Genomic DNA, 11,602 nt, shown 5'->3' on the forward strand with positions numbered 1-11,602 from the left:
TCGGGCACGATGCATCCGACCACAATGAAGTTACAATCAGCGCACTTCAGTGGATTGATATCCGAGTATTAAATAAACAAGTGGCTTTACCAGCCCCCGATAACACATGCGGAGATGGCAAATCAGAGACCAGTGGGAGCCAAGGACCCGTGCAACACCCACGCAGAATAAAGACTCACTCCAATCGAAAAATCTATTATAGTGACTCCTTTGCGAAAGCGCGTGGTTTGGGAACAGTTCCTGGCCCACAAGATCCCCCAATGCTCCACCGGATCAGGAGGAGTTGATAGATACTGGGAAAGGCCTCTACCGAGGAAAATACACCATGCTGTCAAACCGTTGGCTTCCGTAGTTCGGTGTGGATAATTCTACTCCAACATACTTTGAGCTGCGGTCGCGTGTCACAGGTAAACAGAGCGAGCAACTCCGACCAAGGGAGTCTTAATATCCTACAACCCTTTAGGAATTCTGGAATTACCTCTACCCGGGGGATCAATAATAGCCCCAGGGGAGCCCCAAGAGGAACAATTACTCTATGCTAGCATTCCCTTTGAGGCGAGGACTTTCAACCACTAGAAAAACCCTTTCCACTTGCTCTCGGATTATCCTTGCAAATCGCGGTATTAGCCTCCAATAAGTTTAGTTCGATAGCTAACGGAATTGCGAAAACCGGCAGAGATCCATCACGGCCAAACGGCGGATTAGAGAATCGAAATATGGTGTCAACACGCGTTAGGTAAGTCACTCCACTTTGAGAAAAGGAACTTCAAGCAGGAGAATGACACAGTATTAGCTAACGGTTTTCGTTGTTCCTTCACCGCCAAGCCCCCCAGCCGTACTGGGAAGATGCCCCCTGCACTTAGTGGGGAAGGCTCAACAGTGAATGGAACTTCGGGGTATCTCCCGCGACCCACTCGACAACCATCATGGAAGAAGAAAACCTCCAACTTTGCCGTCTTGATATCTAGAAAAGGGGCTATCGGATATGGGAATTTCGGAATATAAATACCTGGGCTTAGTCCCCCAAAATTGGTCCTCACTGACCGGCACGTCAGTCGTCATTCACTCATCTAACCCAATTCACTCGTTTTCCCCAAATTCTAGCCTTTGAATCTAGTAATGTCTATCGCGAAGTATCTATCAATCGTTTTCCTTGCACTCGTTGCGGGAGCTCAGGCTCAATCCCCCCCAAGCAACGCTCAACCTGGACAGACAGCCGACTGCAATCAAGTGACTCCTTTTTCTTCATCACATACTCTATGCTGCCCATGAAACTGACAGAAAGCAGTGGTATTACGTTGTTCCAGGAGACACTTGCCTGGGTATCTTGGACAAGTACCCCGGAATCACACTTGATCAATTCCTATCCTGGAACACTGGGGCCGGGAGCGATTGCACTAAACTCTGGGCCTTTTCCTATATACTTCTCCTTCTTCTTTAGATATTAGAATTCACAGCTCACAAACCTAAAACAAGGCCTGTGTTGGTGTGGGCTCAGGAACGACTACTCCTCTATCACTCCTGTCACTACTACATCGGTGCCCACCGGAGGGGTCTCAAAGCCATCCCCAGTTCAAGACGGACAGCCCGGCGACTGCGATGGTTCATCCCCCGTCTCTCCTTTGGCCTCACGGCGTTAACGATAAAAAACAGGTTGGTACCTAGCCAAATCCAGTGACACCTGCAATAGCATCTCCGGCATATACGGCCTCACCCTCGCCGAATTCGTAGCCATGAACCCCGCTATCGGTACCGAATGCAAAAATCTATGTCCAGGTTACTACGTCTGTATATCTCGCCCGTGCTCCACCCCGCCAACTCCCACCACAATGATAACGTCGGGCATCACGGCCAAAGACCAAGACCCGACACCGAACCCATCACAAAGTAGCAGCTCATCGAACTGCAACAAGTGACCTCCTATCACTCCCGACGATACCTGTGCTACGGTCAGCCGTTTGCGGGTATTATCTTGGAGAACTTTTACCCCTGAACCCTGCCGTTGGGGGCAGTTGGAGCGGTTGTGGCTTGGGTATTACGTCTGTGTTGGCTTGAGGCTTAATTTGAGCGTAGGAGTTACTTTCTTTTTTAAAATTACCAATCCTTTTAGGGCGGAATATTTATCATATCTATCTATTTGGAGGATTAGAGGTTGGGAGTTAGAGTAGAAGTGCATTAGGAAAGATGTCCCGTGTCTTCCGCCTGCTCGCTTCATTCAGTGCCCGGGGTTAAACGATCAGTGGCATTAGCAACCCTGGTCCGGGCGGATCCTTGTGATGTGATGTCGGCAGCCTTTCCGAGATTTCAAGGTGTGGTCCAACTTACCCGTAGTACTAATGGGAGAATACTCATTTACTTCACTCACTTAGCCAGTAACATTGCGCGGTAATTACCCCGGGACTGGAGTGAGCGAGAACAGACTAGTGCCGCATTTCCAGGCACTGCTATTTGCGGCGCGCCGAACGTCAGATACTCATGGGCGGGATAAAATACCGGTACTGAGCAGAAACCGTGGCGCTGTTTGTAACTCTACCAAGTTTGAGCCAGAAATCAGCAAATGGTAGGTTGCGCATTTCTGAGCTACCAGGCTCAACTGACGTCCCATCGTAGTGGGCAATGCAATACCAGGTACAAGCATAGCTATCCCTTCCTCGCTTACTATAGCACCACACCCAATTCGAGGTTCACTGGCGAGGAGTGTTATCATGCTTTGGCTTAAATAAAAACACTATGCGCTGAGGAATTTCAAAGGTAAGATCGCCGGAGTTGCAATTTGTATGATCAAAAAAGTGGTTCCAGAGTATATGATACTCTATAAAATACAGCTGCAGAAATGTACTATGTTCGTAAGGAACCTTCCTCCATGAAATATATACCTTGACTTTCTAACCACAATATGGTTACTGCCTCCAGGGGTCTTCACAGTATTGCCCTATACTGTAAATTAGAGCAATGTCTATTTAAGTTTTTTCAAGTATGATTAAATTTTACGATAAAAGTCTACGATGCCACAACCTGGGAGCGGATATATCTACAATGCCACAGGACATTTTATGCTGGGCTCCCACTAACGGGCATATACCCTAATAACTCCCCGTATCCAGAGGAACACCACTCCACTCTCTGATCGCTTCCGTTCCCCAATAATATTTACTAAACTTTTGTCCCGCAATCCATCATCATCCTGTCCATCGATCATGTCGGCCCTAGCAGATCTTCATCAACCTCCGGTGTTGGGCCAGCATTATTCGTCCTTCGATGAACTTAAAAAGGTTTTACAAGACTGGTCAGCTCGTGAGAAGTTCCGGTACTGCACATCGAAGCGAGATTCCACCCGGAGAATCTATGTATGCAATGGCCAGGGCTGCCCCTGGAGAGTCCGAGCAAATAAGACAGACTTGAGAGATATAGTAGTCACAGTACTTGACGCATCTCATAATTGTATACTAGAACGTACCGCTGAAAGTAGTCGATCAACCTCGAGTAAACAGCAGTGGATTCAGGAAATTCTACCGCAACATCTTGTTATTACTCAGTCAACAAGCCCTCGAGATATTCAGAATTGCTTGCGCCTACGATTCTCTGAAGTTATTGACTATCAGGTGGCTTTAAGGGCTAAGCAGGCACTTTTAAGCGATGGACTTCAGGCTCACCGGCTTAGCTTTTCTAAATTATCGGCCTATTTGGAGACACTCCAAGAGCAAAATCCTGGAGTACACTCACCTGTCAATCAATCCAACTAATTCACAATTTCAACGCATCTTCATCTGCCCAGAGCAGTCAGTAAATTCGTTTCAACATTGTCGCCATTTTATAGCTGTTGATGGTACCCATCTTACCGGAAAGTTCCTAATGACACTGTTGCTTGCTGTCACTATCGACGCAGCAGGACACAATCTACTACTAGCATGGAGTGTGGTCGAATCAAGGGATAGATAACCTGGATAGGGATTTGTCCACTTCTTGCGAATAGTAACTCGGTTCAGACATTATGAATCGAGTTACACACAGCGTTATTAGAGGACTTTGAATGGCTCTCCAGCCCGGGGGGCTTTTCTTTCCATTCTTCAAGTTGTGACTTGGATATTTCTAATTCAGTTGATGGTTGGAGTTGGTTTTTCGTGATTGTGTAATAGTAGCGGAGGTGGTGGTGAAGCGGGTGGGGGGGGGCACGAGAGGGGATAGAGTATTGGAGCAAATCCCGGTTTGCATCAAGAGAACTGTGATATACAGTTGACACTTGGCGGTGGTATGGCAAAGGTTGAGGATAAGAGATTTGCCGAACAAATTCCGAGGAATAGAGGAGCAACTACTACACCAGTTTCGTTCCGTATCTCTCCTGGAGAAGAAAAAAAATTCAACTCCGGGTTTCCGGGTGAGTCCGCTGTAGGCAGGTATACTTTGACTGATGTGAGTTTCGGTTCCCTATGTCGCCAAACAAATCCCTATTCTTTGATTACAAAAGTTACCAGAAGATATGGATGAGAGATATATTTCCATAGTATATACAAGCAGCCTAGCGATAGATAATCACATCCTCCTTCCCACTTACAGTTTCCGGACATCGCAAAAACCATTACGGTCCTATGTATCCTTATTTATTTTTTCCACGAGGGGGAAGGGACTTTTAGAAATAATCTCCCACCTTTATCATGTAGCGGCGGATGCCTGACTCTTAACTGTATTTTACCAGATCACGGCCTGCTATCACAATGCACAGCTCCCCCCACCCCCCGACTGGAAGACTGTATCAAGTGATATAACACCCTACACTCACAATCTGCTATCGCATCCCCATTCAACTCCATTCACTCAACAAAAGAAAACACAAAATCAATGACCAAACCAAGCGCAGCCAGATCCCTCTCGTCACAGTTCTAAAGCAGAAAAATCCTACTCGAAACAGGATTTTAAAACACAAAAGAGGAAAAAACAGACATAGCACAGACAGTAGCAACCACCGGTGAGTAAGAGGCGGTTTAACCCATTTCTTTCTCAAGCACCCCGAGTCCGTCCACCACTTTCAACTCCAGCAATGAATTCACCACCTTAGCTGGGGCAGCCCCCGCTGATGGCGTGCTCACTTTTGTCACCGGAGCCGTCTTCGCGGTCAAGGAAAGCCATGATAACACCGGCTCGTTGTTCGACTGAGGTTTGTTAGTCAGCTGCAGGATGTGAATGGTCGAGAGGGAGGAGGGGTCAAGTACAAGTTCCACCGGCAACTCTAAGGCCATTATACTCAAAGACAAAAGGTGGACCTTCTTCGGGAGTGGCTGCACGCGTTAGGGCACTGGTATAAAAAAAAAAAAATTTCCTCTTTGATACGGAAAGTGTAGACTTACCCCCGTTACCAGATCCCCCCACCTGGGCATCTAGCTTCAAAGAAATATGAAGAGGCTCTGCAAGAGAAGGAGATTGACTGACACCTTGATCATGCGCTATAGCCTCATCCGCCCCTCGGTCGCGCGATTCAGCCTCACGTTTCCCAGCCTTATACTTAGGCGTAGCATTCCCCGCCTTCTGTTTTACATTGCGTTTCGCCTCGGGCTTTTGTTTCTCCGCAGCAGGCGACACTGCAGGAGGAAGGGACTTGCGGGGACGAAGAACAGGTGGCATTAGATCTTTTCGTTCTCACCAACGGTATTGCTCGTATTGGTTATGATTGCGATCTGTTGTTGTTGGTGGGTGAGAGAGAGGGAGAGTGAGGAGGCTCTGGCCGTGATGGCGGCTGTTTTTAAGTCGACGGCGGCCCAACCTATGATTGTGGCGGAGCTTCATTGACCTCCCCATAGAACTTCTAACTAAAGTGGCTGTACCATCGACCGCGGTGGTTAGGATATTGGACTAAACTCCAGACCAACGTTGAGAGACCGAAACTGTTGGAGGGAGCAAGCAGTAGTATCATAAAACCTAATGCTGAAATTATACCATACGCTCAATGCCCCAATATGTCGTGACACCCGCCACACAATCCGCTGTTGAAAACAAGGCGCTTATTTCGGGGGAAATACCAAGAGGGGGATTTACGCCATATGAGATAAAGTAACATCCGCGGTGGCGATAGCTCAAAACCCCTCTGCGCTCCAAGAAATTCATCTTTGCGCGAACAGCGGCTCGATCCTCTCCCGATAGTGAGTTAGTAGAACCTGGGTGTCCTAAATTTTCCCCCCCCAAAGCGACTTCAACTGCGCTCTACAGGGACCGGAAATATGCAAGCCGGGATAGCAAAGACACCCACTGAAGGGAAACAAGCAGGTGACTGACAACCAGCGAGTTTTCTAGAATGCCCTCTGCATGATACCTGATCAGCGTAGTCAGAGAACTGCTCAGAGATTGTACTCTGTCGGTTTAACATTGTCGCTATTATGAGGCAATTTAGTGGTGACTGAAGATATTTATTTTGATTTTTCCGATTTCTCCCTTGTTTCATTGTTTCAAAGAATGATTATTCACGGACTATCACTCGCCTCCCATCTTCTCTCCTACCCGTACGAGATGAAGCAATTTACAATATCTCGTGGCGGAACAGTAGCAGATAGACAAAGGCTTGGTAGAGACGCAATTAGTGCAAAGGCAGTGAGCGGTAGGAGGGAAAATAGGCCTTCTATTTACAAATATTATATAGAATGTCGCTCTAACTCCTCAACACCGGCGCTGACTTGCCCAGGCGCCTGCATTAAAAAAACGACAAAGACCAGCCAAAGAACGGTAAGAGGGACAAAATGGTAAGATCCCCGGGAACATAATTCAAAATTCAAAAAAAAAGTATCAGACAATGCGCAAAAAGTCCGATGTCCAACCGACGATTACCGAGACGCTGTGTGCAGAATATTTTTTCCCAGGAAAAATTCCGTTCCCGGCCAGTGTCACAGGTTGAAGCTCGGAACGTCTGGTGCTTTGTTGGACTTCTCAGCTTGCAGCAAAGAGTTCCGCGGTTTTGATCTCGGAGATCCCACTGTCTAGACCTCTCTGCTCTATTTTTCTCATAAAACTTTGCCCCAGAATGTTCGAGTAATAGCGTCTTAAAAGCATCCGGCTTTTTGTGAGTTTCGCCCAACCCATGCTGCCCAGTCTTTTGCATTTCCTTGATGTATTTCGCGGTATTATGCATTTCGTGCATTTCCGCCGCTTCTCCTATGGGGTTTACCAGAAAGCACTAGAAAGTGAAGGAAGAGTTGATGCGTCGGTTTCCATCCAGAAGTCTTCTCGAGCATTCGACTCCCAGATTGGACTCCCCTACCACAGGCATCATGTTCTTCAATGGATAGACGTCTTTTGCTAAGCGACCCTTCATGTTGTCGGATATATGCGCGCCCGCAGCGTTAGAAAAACTTAAACTGGCAGCAATCTGTATATGTGCTGTAAAATTATCAAGAAAAAAATGGAATGACCATCCAATAACGGATCCAGCCGAATATTCTTCTTTCCACTACCTGGTCTTAACCCCCTGGGGCAACGATGCATTCCCAGCACACCCGGGGGAAGGTCTCTCTGAACCCATGATCAACCAAAAAACTCCTATATAGTTGGGACTGGTGCAGTTCTTCGTGTGTTCCTTCTTTGCATCTCATCGTACTACCATGGGCTGTCCCAAGCGCGAGGCCATCTACTAAGATATTGGAACACCGGGGGGGGGATAAGTATCGGGGTAACCAAAAAAAACCCTTTTTGCATTGTTGCATGTGTTCTGGGCCCTCTATTTTGGAGATTTTCAAAATCCCGGTATGAGTCCGAGGGTACTTTTCTCACCCCCAATAGGTCCGGGTTGGCCTTGCCACTATGCTATGCTAGCAGAAAAGCGGCCTACCAGTACTGGTTAATGGGATATCGGGATATCCGGTTGGGTAACGGGAGAGAAGTCCCTTGACAAGCTGGGATGAAACATACCATGTATATTTGTAGGGCTCACAACAATATTACTCGAGTCTCAATAAAGGTTAAAGTCAGGTTGCACCGGGGCATAGACGATCGTACAGTGCCCAAGCCCCTCTCTCCCAAGCGACTGCTGACAGTACCTGGAAACACTTTAAGACAGTCCAATAAGTTCACATCATATCACTTGTAGTAATGTTTGTCCGGATCATATCGCTTCTAGCCCGCTCGTTCACGAAAAGCCTTCAACCGTTGATCGAATCCCATGTTACTAGAACAAAGGACCCTCTATCCAACTCTAAAACACACAAGACTACCCCCAAATTACCCTAAAAAAGGTTGGATGTAACCAAAGCCATTGAAAAACACCACCCTCCCCATTTCCTAAGCACGAACAACCATGACCCTAGGTACTCATCAGTACGCCCAGGAAGAGAAGGACGTTTAAGCGTACTCGGGGGTCCCACCTTGCAAGGGTTCTTAAGACCATCAACGTACTACTGGCGGCAGAGGACGTGGTCCCCGCCCCCGACAAAGCCACCATACACAACCAAAGTTTTGTAACCGTTGGGCAAAGGGCTGGCGACAGCAGCTTATTATTGGACTGGAGTTCATTAGTTAGAATTTTAAATCATGGAGTGTAGTGCATGACCTACAAGTTCCGACTCCCGCTCCGAAACTAGAATGCAAGGCAGAGAAAAGTGGGCTTCCTTCGGGAGTGGTAACGTACGTCAGCAGGGCACTTTAAATAAATAACATTTCTTTCTCGATGTATCATAGAATTAGTTGACTCACCAAATTCTCTCGCCTCAGCTTCGGGTTCCAAACTGAACCAAAGGGGTTGACGAAGAGGGCGGGAAGGTTTCGGGACACTTTGACCTTGGGATAGAGGCCCATCTTCCAGCCCATTTCCGGAACTAGAAATCGCCGTAGTTTTATTATCGACCTCGGTGCCAAGGGCACTACTGTTCGCAGATGTCTTCGCTCTTTTTCTGACTCTGTCGCACCCCATTGGAGATGCCGGTTGCTTGAGAGTATCTTTCTTAACAGGGTCTTTGAAAATAAAAAGCGTTAGTGATTACTTTTGACAGAGAAGATATTTAAGGAACATGCTGATAATCTTACCTTTGGATAAAACATTGTCTCTCCCTTCCCCCTCGAGCTCCAACGACATAGAGGCCTTTTTGGCAGCCAACGATCTTCCAGTTTCTTCACGAGCCCGTTCCGCAGACACCTTCTTCGCGGGAGTCTTCCGTGAAGTCTTGCATACTTTCTCTTTCTTAACAGACTTTATCGCAACCTTTCTAGCTTTATCTGCTGTGCCCCTAGCTGTTTTGGGCTCTCGTAAAATTACTCTCACAGCCGGCTTTTTCCTGGAAATTCTAGGCCTTCTTCCGATCGCGCCTGCTCCGCAGCTCTCATCACTATCTTCACTATCCTCTCCGGGGTGGTATTCAAAGTCGGAGTCATCGCGGCGCTTGGCCTTCCGTATTTTCTTCGGTGCGGTTGACCTCCTTAGGGTGGATTTTTTTCCGGCTGCAGTTGTAGCGGTCTTGCCCATATTTCTAGGATAGGTACGTGGAGCGCCTAGAGATTTAGGAAGAGTCGGTTTGCGAATGTCAGGATAGTCAGTGAGCTTTTTATCCAGTGAAGACTGATTTGTTGGAGGAGCCTCAAGGGCAAGCCCCGTTGCTGCAGCTCCCCTAGTCGCAATGCAACCTGCAGTAGTACCTCCGGGACCTTTCGCTAGCATAGGCAGTCAGCCTTGGTCCACTAAATACCCTGCCGTGAACATATCATACCGGCGGGGGGGGTCTCCTCGTTCTCCAAAACACTACTCTTCCCCTCGGCGGAAGATTCATTATCAGCAGGACCTTGACCACCACTTTCCGCTGGGCTGTCACGATAAAGTTTTTTTGCTGATAATACAACCTAAGCCTTCATCCCAGACGGCGAACACAAGATGTAACTTACTAACATAGATCACAACTTCGAAATGGGACTTGGCCGGTCTGCCATCAGCATTATCCCCCACCACCACTCCTTTCTCTCCCCTCTTTCCGCCCGTCTCACCGTCCTGAATAGGTGTGATTTCCTGAGCCCTCTCCGAAAGCCTTCTCACCGTAGTCTTTCCCATCGTGGGCGTCTCAGCTACAAGCTTGCTTGCCGCACTCCCCGGTTTTGGCCCTTCCTGTTTTTGGTAGTCTCCACCGGCCAAGGAGTCCAAGGAACGGATCTAATAGGGCGAAAGACCGGCACTGGTTATTGTTTGTCCCACCACGAACGTTGATTCAGATCAGTTGTTTATAATCGTGGCGTCGAGGAAGGGGAAAGAAAGGAGGTATTTGTGATGGCGATGGCTGTAGGAAGATGGATTGTGTCAAGGAGATTTGGGGTGGAGATAGTGCATATATGTCGGTGGAGGGTTTTCGGGGACGGAGAGAAGAGATTGTGCACAGCCAAGAAGAAGCGAAGCGAACACGAGAGTGGGGTGGAGGAGAATTCCTAGGGATATTGTTGAACGCTACGTCGCTAATTCTCTCGGTGTGACTTGAAATACGACTCATGTAATATCACTCGTATTGATCTACAAAGGCTTTTATGATACTTGTCTACTTGTGTCTTACCATCGGCTAACTTGAGTGACGGAGTTACGAATGTATGATACGTATGATATCATACGATAAGGACAAAAGCAAAGAAATAATAACCCACGTGGCAACAGCCTTGCCCCCCAAAAAAATCACTAACGCCTAAGGGGGAGGTAATAATATTTGCGGTAAAAGTAAGCCGTCGCTTCTCTCTATAGAAGTGATATTGTAGTTCGCTGCGCGAAGTGAATTATCGCTTTCAATGGCGGGTGCGACTGTCAATGACAGAAAATCGTTTAAATATCATACCGCTCGAGCAATACACCAATTCTGTGCCATGATCCCTTCTCCCCCCCCCATTCCCCATCCCTAACTATGAGAAGAAATATTAACTAACACTCAACCATCCAAACCTGCGGTGTTCCTTTTGGGTATGATACTATACACAAAGTGAGGAAAACCTCGTACGTGACTCCTACAAAAAAAGAAGGAAGAAGCCATGCCTCCCATCAAGTACAGTCAACATACCCATGTCACCAGTTTGAAATTAGATTTTTATTTTTTTTGTTAGCGACACCAAAAAAGGGCGGACCGCAATCGGGCAAAACGAGAGGTTCCAGACACCCCCGAAGGTATATAATGACGGCATGGCCACCAACCAACAGTTAATAAACTATAAGAACAGCAATGCAAAAAATCACACTTGCAACAACAAAAATGCCAGCACCCACACAAGACAATAAAATTTAATGAAAACGAAAGAGTGGTTAAGTTCATCTGGGAAAAGAGGGAGACAGGGGAAAAACAGATAGGCGAGATTTAAGACTCTGGGATACCGGTGGGTAGGGGGAGCAAAAAATCAAGAGCCTTGGAGCAAGATAAGAGGGATTGGAGAAACCGGAGAACAGAAATTACTACACGACCCAAAGCGCTTCATCATACATTATCCAACTATATCGCTGCAAACATCCGCGCTCCAAAAAAGGCTAGAAAGAAAAAGGATATGTTATCCTTGTCAGTATGAATCGAAATATCCTGCTCACAATAAACTTACCAGCCCGTACAATCGTATAGCCCAGGCTTCAGAAGATCAAGCTCCAGCCGAAATTGGCTTAGAAATAGATTGAAATTTAACTGAG

The sequence above is a fragment of the Tuber melanosporum genome (assembly GCF_000151645.1).
Source record: "Tuber melanosporum whole genome shotgun sequence assembly, scaffold_80, strain Mel28".
NCBI classification, from domain to species: Eukaryota; Fungi; Ascomycota; class Pezizomycetes; order Pezizales; family Tuberaceae; genus Tuber; species Tuber melanosporum.